At 39.3% G+C, this 12,634-nt stretch overlaps 1 protein-coding gene across 27 annotated transcripts in view; it reads left to right on the plus strand.

The window, feature by feature from the left end:
- The first annotated feature begins 6,181 nt into the window (after nucleotides 1–6,181).
- Nucleotides 6,182–12,634, plus strand: part of MPDZ (multiple PDZ domain crumbs cell polarity complex component) — a 225,062-nt gene continuing 218,609 nt past the window's right edge. For 16 of the 27 annotated variants that reach the window (XM_020969739.2, XM_020969745.2, XM_078152492.1 and 13 more), the window contains exon 1: nucleotides 6,905–7,169. The gene's annotated coding sequence lies outside the window, so the exon portion shown is untranslated. Of the gene's footprint in view, nucleotides 6,346–6,903; nucleotides 7,170–12,634 lie in introns of those variants that run through there. The other 11 variants (XM_078152490.1, XM_078152491.1, XM_020969727.2 and 8 more) reach the window with 2 other exon arrangements.

Here is a 12,634-nt window from a genome sequence, read left to right on the forward strand (position 1 = left end):
GAGCTGTGAATGGGTCCATTCATTTTAAAAAGCATCTGGAATTTTGCCAAGGAAGTGATTAAAATATCCATATCCTTAATCCTGAGAGCCCATTGCTTGGCATATACCCTCAGGAGGCAAAAGATAGAAAGAAGAGTCATATATATACCAACATTTATAGCAGCTTTCTTTGTAATAACAAAGACCAGGAAACAATGTAGATATCCATAAATTGGGCAATGGCTAGACAAATTTTGTACATGAATGTAATGAAATATTACTGCAACATAAGAAACAATGAATAAAAAAATTACAGGAGGGCATGGGAAGATATGAATTGATGCAAGGGGAAATAATCAGAATCAGGAAAACAATATACACAATGATAGAATAATGTAAATGGGGCAAAAACTCAACAAAAATTGAAGCATGATGCTCTTTAATTGTAATATCTAAGTTTAGCACTTAAAAAGAGCTATGAGAATATACTTCTATGTCTTCTTGGTAGAGGGAGGGGACCATGGAGGTGGAGTACAGTACAGACTGTCAGTTTTCCTTGATGGTTTTCCTTTACACCTTCTACTCAAAGCTTTTCCTGATCACCATAGCTGTTAATGCTCTCCTTGATTAAGGTATTTCATATTTTATATACTTATATATACACGTGTTGCTTCCTCTATTAAAATGTCAGCTCCTTAGGGGCAGGGAATGTTTCATTTTTATCTTAGTATAACTATTGTTTAGCATAACACTAGGTAGGTACATAGTAGGAAGTTAATAAATGCATTTTAGTTGATGTGTTAATTAGATCAATTGAATCTCTCTCTCTCTCTCTCTCTCTCTCTCTCTCTCTCTCTCTCTCTCTCTCTCTCTCTGCTTTGAATTTGTCCTGCTTTCCATTCTTTCTCTATTTTATTGATGGAAGCATTTAGAGATATAAATTTTCCTCTGATCACTGCTCTTGTTGTATCCCACAGGTTTTAATATGGTGTCTCATTATTGCCATTCTCTTTAATGAAATTATTTACTGTTTTTATGATTTGTTCTTTAACCTACTCATTCTTTAAGATTAGGCCTTCTGACAAAATAAAGTTGTACCAGTGATTAGTGTATTTAGCAGGCACGATTTTGTTTTTTCAAATCTAAAATTTTTAAAGAAGATGCAGAGATTTTTTATCATATGTAGTTTTAAAATACAATGGACATTCTTTATTTTAATCCAATACAATAGTAACATGCTCTCTTTGCAAAAGAGCTATTATTGTTCCCAGGGTAATGAAGAAGGAAGAAATATTCCCTCCTCCTATCCCTCAATTTTGATGTCCTCTGGCACAAAATCTCAAGGGAAAGGGAGTTCATAAAAAGAGAGACTTGGGGTGATTAACTATCAGTTCTCTTTTATTGACCAAAGAGGAAAAGCTTTTTAGACAAATATCTACTTTAGTTCAATTAACCAGGTATCACTTCCCAGTGTCCTCATAATGAGATCCAAATGGGCATTTGACACTGCCTTAAAAAAAAAAAGACCATACTATAATCTATAAGGTTGGGAAACTCATCAAACTTATCATGGACTGTTTTTTGTCTTTTTATCCCCAGCTGGGCCTAGCACATAGTAGGCATTTAATAAATGTGTATTTCACTGATCAAATCTGCCACTCACTAATGCCAATGTCTATTCAAATAAAATGCATCCACTCAAATAAAATAGCTCTAGAGATTAAAACTCAAGGGTTTTTTTTTTAAATATTTGTTGAGTCTTTCTTCTACCTACCTCTAATTCATGTTTTTTAGTTCTTCCCTACTGGTTCCAGGGGAGAAATATTATTTTATTTTTTACGTTTCTTGGGATCACCTCAAGAACAAGGAAATAAGCTGGTATGCAATAGGCAGTCCACAGTTTAAAAAGTACTGAAGGGGTTGTAACTGGAAAAAGTTTAAGAAAACCTGGAGAGAGCAATTTTTCATCTTTCTATACATTCAGGGACAACCAGAATGCAAAGCAGTAAATTGTGCTCAGGCTAAATTTGGGTGGGTAGGAAGGGGGAGCGTTTTAAGAGTATATTCTCATTTCTACACTTAGTCTTTGGTTAGTGAGTGAGTGAACATAAATTCCACTACAGCACTTTATCTAGTTGGACTCAAACCTTCAGACAAGACTATGTTTGAAATTCCACCTTGGTTAATCAAGAGAGACCCCAATCACTTGCTCTGGAGTCAGCAATCAAATCAATACTACCATCCAATCATTATTTCTGGAAAGGGTCAGTCAATTGATTTCCCTAAAGTTCAATGAATCATTTAGTATTCACTTAATAAATGTTTTTCATGTATTTATTTATCCTGACTTGACTCTAAGGCAAACAACACTTATTTAGTATGAGTGGGTTAAAAATGGTAATATAGTTCATTCCTCATGTTAAAAGTTCATAAGAGATGCATTTATTTTAACCATGGAAAAACCCAGTCAAAATCCAGTCAAAAAAATCCAGACAAAACTCTCTTTTGTCACTCTATCCTGATTCTGCAGGAGAGTGTTTTGTAGGCCTCTGTTCAACCCTTCAGATTAAGAATATTAGGCTCATATATAAATCAGTAGTCTATAGGTTAATTAACCATTTATCGGATTATCAATAGTTGTATTTTAATTACAACTTTTTTTCTTTGTGGCTAAACTCCTTAGAAATGTCTTCTATAATAGGTATCTCCACTTTCTCTTCTCTCATTCTCTTCTTAATCATTTAAAATTCAATTTCCAACGTCATCATTTCATTAAAATATCTCTTTCCAAAGAAAGCGCCAAATCCAATGACCTTTTTTCAGCCCTCATTCTCTTCAACCTCTCTAAAGCCTCTGACACTGTTGATCACACTCCCTTCCTAGATACTCTCTTTTTCTAGGTTTTCAGAACACCACTCTTTCCTGATCCTCCTCCTACCTATCTGACTGTTCCTTCACAGTCTCTTTTGTTGGCTCCTGAGAGAAATGATTATTAATAAACAATGATTTGGGGGAGATTTAGAGTTTCCTCTTTTTCTATAGTCCTCACTTCAGTCTCTAGAAGTACATTACTCATAATGAGATTGAATTAACTCTCTTGGTCAGACCCCATCCAATTTTACAAGGTATTTAAGCCCATTGTGTTCTACTCAGGTTTGGGTAAGGATAAATTCTTTGATTAGATTGTCCAAGGCTGTGGATAATTTAGAAGTAAATGAAATAATCAAAGTTCATTGGAATAGGTCCAGCCCCTCTTAGTAATATTCATTCTCTCTCATTACTTGTTAACCAATTAGAGTTGATTGCCACCCTCTGGAACACCCACTTTTCCAAGGCCATTTAAGTCTTGAGCCCAACCGCCATGAGGGTCTTTGGCATTCAAGAGTGCCACTGACTCCCTTTTATTAATAACATGCTAGCCTTATTAATAAAATGATTCATTACTCAAGAATTATGTCTCTAGAACTTTTTTAAACTAACATACCTCAACCATTGTTTACGCTTTTATACAGATGTCTCACAGGTTTGTATCCTAGGTCCTATTCTTTTCTCCTTCTATACTACTTAACTTATTAACTCCCATAAATTTAATTACCATCTCTATGCTAATGATTCTCAAATCTACCTCTTCTGACCCAAACTCTCAGCAGACCTCCACTCTCACATCTACCTGTGCCTTTCAAATATCTCAAACTGGATATGCAGCAGACATTTTCGAATCTTCATGTCCAAGATCAAACTCAGTCTTTCCTCCAAACTTTCCCCTCCCCTTCCTACTTTCCCTATTACTGTTGAAGGTATACCAGAGGTGGGGAACGGAAGCCACATGTGGCTTCAAGGTGGCAGATTCCCTACTCCCGGCATAACTATCCTCCAGTTCCTCAGGTTTACACTAGGTGTCATTCTGGATTCCTCACTATCTCCTTACCACCTCCACCACCTTCAATATTCCATCTGTTGCCAAGGCCTGTCAATTTCACCTTGTAACATTAAAAAAAACCTTTCATTACTTTTAAATTTAAATGGCCAAATCATTAACAGGGTGATATACATGGTATAGTGCAGAGGTATCAAAAAATCTCCAGCAGCAAGTGACCCTAGTGTGGGAACCAGATTAAAATATACTTGGGAAATGTTTAACTAAATAAAAACAAAATACAGCATAAATCATGTTAATGTGGTTTTCTAAGTCAATATGAGTTCAGCAAGAATTCATTTCTACTTGAATTTGATACCACAGGTGTAGTGAAATGAGCACTGGCCTTATAGTTAGAAAGATCTAGGTTTAAAAAGCAGTTACCAAGAGTATAACCCTGAGAAAGTCATTTAACATCTCTGTACCTCAGCTTTTTTAAAAAAAAAATTTGGTTTATGAAATAAAACAGGCATTTCCATAACAGTAGAGTAAAAAAAGATGATTGCACATGAAGTTGCAAATCTATTATGTACAACTTGCCATTTTAAATACATAATAAAGTTATGTAACTTTTCTTCAATACACCTACTTTTCTTCTCTGAAAATTCCTCAACTCTAGTTCAGGCCCTCATCACCCTATGCCTATCCTGTTGTATTAGCCTGCTGATGGGACTGTCTACCTTGTCTCTCCACTCCAGTTCATCCTCCATTCAGCCAACAAAGTGATTTTCCAAAATCTGACCACGTCACCTTCCTTCCATCCTCATTCAAACTTGGGTGGCTCCCTATGACCTCAAGTATCAAACAGAAAATGTTGTTTGTCATTCAAAGCCCTTCACAACTTACTTCTCTCTTACTTTTCCAGTCTTTTCCCACATACTCTTCAATCCAGTGACATTGACCTTTACTGTTTCAGGAACAAGATATTCCATCTCTCATCTTTCAACTCTGGTCATTTTCTTGGCCTCTAGGTCTGCACTATTCTTCCTCCTCATTTGAGCCTACTGGCTCCCTTGGTTTTCTGTAAATCACACCTAAAATCTCATCTTCTACAGGAAGTTGTTCCCAATCTCTCTTTGTTCTAGTGCCTTCTCTCTGATAATTACTTCCTATTTATCCTGTATGTATAGCTTGTCTGTATATATTTACCTGTTGCCACTTCCATTAGACTGTGAGCTACTTGAGGGCAGGGGCTGGTTTTTTTTCTTCCTTTTTTTTTTTTTTTAGTATTCCCAGTGTTGAGCACATCCTTGGCACTTTCTGCAGCATGACATGCTTTTTAGAGTTTTTTTTTCTCATGCCGTAAACATTTGATAAGTGCAAACTAATTTTAATAAGTAATAAATATTTAGGGGGTAAATCTGTTCCCCAATAAGTTGATGTAATTGTATTCCAAAATCCAGCAGAAATTATTATTTTATAAAAGTTTTATTTGTTTCCTTGCTTATAAGATTTTAACTTGGTCATCTGCAGTATGTCCTATTATCAAGCACATGTGCAGAATATTCTCAGAGTGCCGTAATTTGCACATAGTAGGCCCTTCACAAATGTTTGCTGAACAGCACAGCACCAGGACACAACGTTTTATTTTCTGGAAGAATTCTTGGCCTCTTGGATTCAGTGTTACAGAAAGATAACTCCTAAAATTGTACACTTAATCTCCCTCACTGTGAGTCATCACGGACTAGCTTTTATCCGAGTAGCCAAAACAGCTGAAAGACTCCATTTTCTTTTTAGCCCCGGCTGGGCCCAACTATATGACCCGTTCACCCAGAGAGCTTTTCAAATTGGAAACCTTGGCCCCAGTTGCTCACAGTAAAGAGCTAAGCCCTCTCTCCTTAAAGTGACAGTGGCCAATCCAGTCTCAACAGGATCACCCAAGTATTTCTCATCCACTGCTTTGTACTTAAACACCCCCACGACTTCAAGTCTGCTCAAGAAAGGAGCCTGTCTAGTCTGTACGCTTTATTTTAAAGTCCAGTTCTGCACCGAGGCAGAGAAATGTGCCAAGCCAAGAGAAAGGCTAGCGTGGGTTAGGGCTGGCTGGGGATCTCCAGCATCGGGAAGGCTGCGGGGCTGAGCGGAGTCGTCACGGTTGCCTCTCACAGCCCCTCTCGTCAAGCTGCGGCTGCTGCCAGGCTTGGCGCAAGAGCGTCTCTAAGTAGAGGCAGGGGGAGGGAGGGGGTTGCGGCCGAGAAGACTGGCGTCTGGCCGCTGGATGGCTGAGCAGGATTAAGTTTCATGGTAGTGTGTGTGTGTGTGTGTGTGTGTGTTTATCCTGTAGCTCTTCTCTGGGCCGTTACTTCAGAAGAGAGCAGTTGGCCAGGCGAGAAAACCAGAGCCACAAACGACCCTCTCTCCACACTTCCCGCCCCCCGCCTCCTTTCCTCTGTTACTCCCCGCCCGAGGCAAATCCCACCTAGCTGGGGAGGGCTGCAGGAACGAGCTGGGTAAGGAGTGGGAGCTTGGAAACTGTCCTAAGGGGCGGTGAAGGCGCGGTGGGTTGAGGGGGGAGTGAGGAATGCTCCCCCTTTCCCCGCCCAGCCCTCGCTCAATTCCCCGGGAATGTTCCATCGGGATCTCGTGATTCCGCGTGTTTTGTTTGCGCGCGAGTGCGGGGTGGGAATACGGGGTGCGTTGGAACCAGCCCTAAAAAGCTCCGGTGGCATTCTTTACCAAAACAAACAAACAAACAAAAAAAAAACCCCGTTTCTCTTTTGTCTCTTTAAAAGCACAAGGTTTGGAAGTTTCCTTTGGCCGATTCCATCCCTTCTCCTCACAGTCTTCCCCGTCTCTTAAAGATGTTGCAAAAGTTCTTTTTTTAATTTTTCCTCCCTAGATGGAGGGTTGTTAGTAACGTTGCTTTTTTTTTTTGCGGGGGGGAGGAGGGAATAATACCAGGCCTGGTCATGCAAAAGGGGAAATGAAGAGGGATGCGTGTGTGTGTTTGTGTGCGCCGGGCTGTTTTGAGGGGGAGGGGAGAAGGGGGGGGTTGGGAGCCTGTTGCTTTCTCTATGTTGCCGTATCCGCTGTGATTTCAGCGCCTGGGCTTCAGTAAGGACTACTTCTGAGATGTTACTGGTGGCTGGATTGCAAGACAGAGTCTATTGGGGGCTCTGAGAGGACCAAAGGGTAGTAGGGATGCTGCTCTGTAGACGTGTGCTTGGCTCTTCGGAATCAGTGTAGCAGCCGCGGCGAAGGAGGAGGAGGCGGCGGCGAGCGACCGCGACTGTAGCAGCTGTGGTTGGGGACCCGGATCAGAGCTGCACAATTGGTAGGAGGCAGAGTAGTGTACACACCAGTGGCGTTTCTGCCCTTGCATCTGCGGCTAGTTTCAGTTGCGAGCATTTAGCTGTCGCCTCCTTTTCTTTTCCTCCGTTCAGGCCCCCTTTCTCTCGCCTTCTCCGCCTAGATTTGACTCCTTTGTTTGTGGTCTCTGCATTAGAAAGCGGATCTTTGAATGCAACGTTATTTTGGAAATGTCTCCTCCGTGTGTGTGTGTGTGTGTGTGTTTCTGTGTGTTTGGGCGGGGATGGAGGATGAGGATGGAGTAGAGAGATATTTTAGCTTATTATCTTTGCTGCAGCACAAAGGCTGGACTACAACAGCCCACATGAAATTTCAAGTTTGGACTGCTGGAGAAGGAGGAGGAGGAGGAGCTGGTAGTGGTGTGGGGGTGGGGGATGGGAACGTGTTACATGCGCAGTTGGGTGATAGCAGAAAAGTACAGGATACAGATATGTACTGACACAGTAGGGTGAAACATCTTATCTTTCTACCCATCCCCTCCAGGACTGCTGACTACTGTATCCAGTAAAAGCAGCTGGAAAGTGGAATGTGCTTCTGGGGTGGTGATTTTTTTTTTTCCTGCTCATGAGATAATGGAGACACAAATTCACCAGCTATGAAGGAAACTCTTCTCTCTTTTTCTGAGGGAGAGACATAAGAAACCTGAAAAGCAGTCAGCCCTGCCTATAAATCATGTTTGGTGGGCAACCCTATTATTAACTGTTCCCTTTGTGTCTCCTCATAACCATTTGGTTTCTGTAGTTCTTTGACATGGTCTTTCTTACCTAATTTTGTAGAGCAATGAAAGCATAATTAGTATAATGGAAAGAAAATTCACTTTGGACTCAGAATTGGATTTGAATCCAGATTCTAATGCTATTTTCTGGCTTCTTTACTATGGGCCAGTCGCTGAAACTGACATTTTCCTGACTTGTAAAGTGATAAGAGTTGCACTACCCTATAGTGAAGAAAGTGCTTTGTAAAACTTGAAGTGATACATAAATGGCCATGATGATGATGATGATGAGAATTTTGGCAGCAACTAATGGAGGCAATATTTGTTAGGGTTTTAAAGGTTACACAGCTATTAGTGTTAATTAAGTTGGCCCATATTTAGTTACAAACTTGGTAACATTTAGGATGGCAACTGCACTTTGGAATAAATAAGAGCTCTATAAACCTTAAAGTACTGTATAAATGAGTATTGTTATTATTATTTTTATTGCACCAACATTTGAATGTCTTAAATTGAGCTAAGACTATTCTAGTATAAAACATTGTGAGTGGTAACACTGGTATACCCATGTCTCTGGGTATAGCTTGGCCCATGTATTGAACCTATTTACATACAGACCAATTTATTTAGAATAGTCAGATGGATCCTACCCAAGTAGAGAGGAACAATTAAGGCCATTTAAAGTTTTGCAAACCAGATGTCTCACAAATACCCAATAATGGATTCATTTTTTAATTTAGTTAAGGTGGTCATAAGGCTCCTTGGAGCCAGCCTCAAGCAAAATGATGAAGTAGGTAACCTGTTTTTGATAAAAAAGCTTCCCTCTCCTCAGTGTTAGGAAAAATTAATGAAGAAAAGCTTTATGTACGGTCTTATCCACATTCAAATTTTACATATGGGTGTATAGTATGGCAAATACACACCAGTATTTTTCTTTTCGACCTTTTCTCTTTCCTCCCCCCTCCCCCCCACTTCTCTTGAGTTACTTTGCTAGAACTGGATTTGGAAAGACTAGGGTTTCAATACTACTTCTACTGTGTATTATCTGTATGACCAAGGGCAAGTCATCCTCTATATGCCTCAGAATCTTCATCTGTAAAGTGAGGATAATAACATCTGTAATACTTGTGTTCCAGGGTTATTGTGTGGATCAGATGGCAGAATGTAGGTAAAGTACTTTACAAACCTTTGAGCATTATATAGTTAGCTATTATTATTACTATTACTAATAATCTCCCTCTTCTGCTTGCCTTTAGACCCTCTATTATTACCCTTATAATATGGAAGGCCACATCTTTGGATAGTTACGAGAGGGGGGAAGGGTAGTTGCTTATTCATTGAAGAGAGTTGTTTTCACTGTCTTTCAAATTTCATTATATACAGGGTCCTACTTTTTCTACGTAATGCCAGCTCTGTGTCTCATAATCACCAAAAGGTGATGCAGTCTTGCCTCAGAGAAATTGTGTACATCATCCTTACAGCCTAGGGGCATTGCAAGAGACCCATAGGAGTTCCTTGGAGTGCAGTTCTGGACACAGAAAGTCCTGGGTGATTAGTTTTATCCTACAGCTGCCATAGGGGATGTTTTCCAAAATGGACTGGCTCCAGAGACCTAAAGAGAGAGGAAAGAGGTGGTAGAAGTTAGGGGAGAGGGAATTGTTGGATTCTTTGGAGAAATAGTTAAGGAGTTTAGTTTGTATTTCAAAATTACCCCATCCCACTGAGGATCCGAAAGAAATCCCCATGATATAGTAGTAAGAATGCTAAATTTGGAAGCTTGACTAGGAGACCTCCAGGGTCCCTTCCAGCTCCAAATCCAGGATCCTACAATCCTGTTTAAATAAGCTTCCCTGTAGTAACTGTGGGTCACCCGAGTTCTCTTCCCTATCCTGTTGGTTTCTGTGAGTTCATAATATAGATTCTTCAGATGGTGGCACCATTAATACATTTCAGTCTGAGAACCATTTACTGAGAGCCTGCTAGGTGCAAAGGGACCCATGAGACATAAGACTCTGGGATAACCAGTTGTATGTTTTCCATCTGAGTTTGTTCTAGGACATTATTATTTGTATCTCAGCATTCTGCATTACTGACCCAACAAAACTATGCTGATATCCTGATGGTCTTGGAGAATTTAGAGCTGAAAGAGTCATTGGAAGTTGTCTAGTCCAGCTCAGATAAGGAATCTAAAGACCAAAGTGGTAGAGTGACAAGTGTGAAGTCAAGAAGAAAATAAGTAGCAGAGTTGGTGTTTGAACCTATGACATGAGACTCCAAATTTAGTCTGTTTTCCACACTCCTACTATGCCTGATGTCCTACTATATTTAAAAACGATTTCAAAATGGACATTTCTGTGCATTTTTGGTTGGATTTTTACCGATTTCTACATATTGATTGCATCCATAAATGGGTCTTACATAAAATGTGGTGTAGTTAAGTGGACTTTGGTTAATTCAGATTCCCAACTGTGCTTTTTTGAGAATGAGCTGTAAAGTAGATGTGGCCATTGTTTTTGTTTGAGCACCTCTTCCACACCTTATATGTGATGTCACTTGGCCTGTTGATTCACTTTATTTATCTCTCCCCAAACTCCCCTTTTGTGCTGGCTTTTCTGCTTCTCTTATTGGATTGTAAGAGAGATTATAGGGTTATTTCCTATACTCCTGCTCCTCCAAATAGGAAATTACTCTTAGGTTTTTTTAAAAGGGTTTATTACAAATTAGTATAGGGAGTTAGGCTATCCCACAGAATATGAAAACAAATAATAAGGGAATATTACAAAGTAATATAGTTATTTTCAGCCAGTCTCCATCTTCTGTGCCCATTTGCTTGCTCTTATTTCCTTTCCTTTCCTTTTTTCCTTTTTTTTTCCTTCTAGTTAAAGACTATTCTGGATCTTCACAGATTCACAGAATTTTCTAATTGGAAGTGACCTCAGCAGTCATCTAGTCCAAAGTATACATTAAAAGAATTCCCACTATAACATCCAAGATGAAGGGTCAGCTAGCTTCTGCTTAAATACTTCCAAGCAGCAGGAACCCACTACCACTCAGGGCAGTCCATTACCCTTTTGGACAGCTCTAATCATTAGGAAGTTTTTCCTGATTTCAAGCCTAAATTTGCCTCTTTGAAATTTTCACCCTTTTTTTTTGGTTCTATCCTTCTGGGATCAAACAGAAAGGTCTAATTCCTCTTCCATATAACAGCCCTTCAATTACTTAAAAATCCCTAACAACATTCTCTCACTCCCCCCTCCCCACACCTACCTAAGACTTCTTTTCTCTGACCTAAAGATTTTCATTTTCTTCAACCAATTCTCACATGACATGATATGACAGGTACTCAGAGCCCTTTACCATCCTGGTTGCCTCTTCTGGATACTCCAGCTAATCAATGCCATTTACAGTTCCTAGAACCGAACACACTTAAGGTGAGATCTGATGATGGCAGAATACTTTGGGACTGTCTACTCCCAGAAACAATGACTCTTTTAATGCAGTTCAAGGACACATTAACTTTTCTGGGGCCACATCACACAGCTGATTTCAGGCTGAGCTTGCAGTTCATCTAAAATTCCAGATCTTTTTCAGAATAACTGTTGTCTAACCATTACTCCACCATCTTGTACACCTGGTTTTTTTGGTACTCAGGTGTAAAACCTGACATTTATTTCTATAACCTGTTAATATCTCTTTAGATTCTGTCATCCATTGTTTTAGCTATCCTTCTAGCATGGTATCATCTACACTTTTGATGAGAATGCTTTCTAGAGCTTTATCTAAGTCATTGATATAAGTGTTAACTAGCTCATGGGGGAAAGCACAGATTCCTGGGATACTCCACTAGACACTTCTTGCTATAATGACCTTGAACTATTTAACAGCTACTCTTTGAGTTCTCTCTCAATCTAATTATATTTTCTGTTTCTTCCACTTCACCATCTTTCCTACAGGTATAGTGTGAGATATTTTATCAAAACCTTTGCTAAAATATAGATACACTATATCCATAGCATTTCCCTCATTTATTGGTTGAGTGATTATGTCAGAAAAAGGAAATGAGGTAGTTTGGCCTCACCTTTTATTTGTTTTCATATATATCGTATGCTTATATATTTTATATGAAACTTTTGAACTTGACAAATATGAGCATTTCATATAAAAAAGAACAAAAAGAAGATTGCATGCAAAATTGTGAATTCATTCTGTACAGCTTGATGTTTTTACAAAGTATATAATAAATTCAAAATGTGTTAGACCTGCGTTGATTGTCTTTCTCCCACTAAACTTTCTTGTATTTTCTGCACAAAAAAGCTTAAATCTCCTTCCTTCTTTCTTCCTCCCCCTTCTCCACCTCCACCTCATCATTATCAGTAGCCTGTTCCTCATTAAAAAACCAAACCAAACCAAACAACCTGACTTTTCTTGTAACCAGTTAGCACAGCGAAACAAAAGACCCACCAATGGGTATGTCTTCGTATGTGTGCTTCATTCTGCATCGGAAGTCCATTATTTCTGGTTGAAGCCGTGCTGGCTCCCTGTAATCATTGCTTTTCTTTCTATATATCTACCAACAATATCTTTAATTGACCTAATCTAGAATTTTTCCAAGAATCGAAATTAAACTCACTGATCTATAGTGTTCAGACTATGCTTCATCCCTCCCACCTTTTTCTTTGAAACTTAGGGCAACATCTTTTTTTCTCTGATTTTGT

This window comes from Phascolarctos cinereus, unplaced genomic scaffold, assembly GCF_003287225.1.
Source record: "Phascolarctos cinereus isolate Bilbo 61053 unplaced genomic scaffold, phaCin_HiC Scaffold_4;HRSCAF=312, whole genome shotgun sequence".
NCBI lineage: Eukaryota > Metazoa > Chordata > Mammalia > Diprotodontia > Phascolarctidae > Phascolarctos > Phascolarctos cinereus.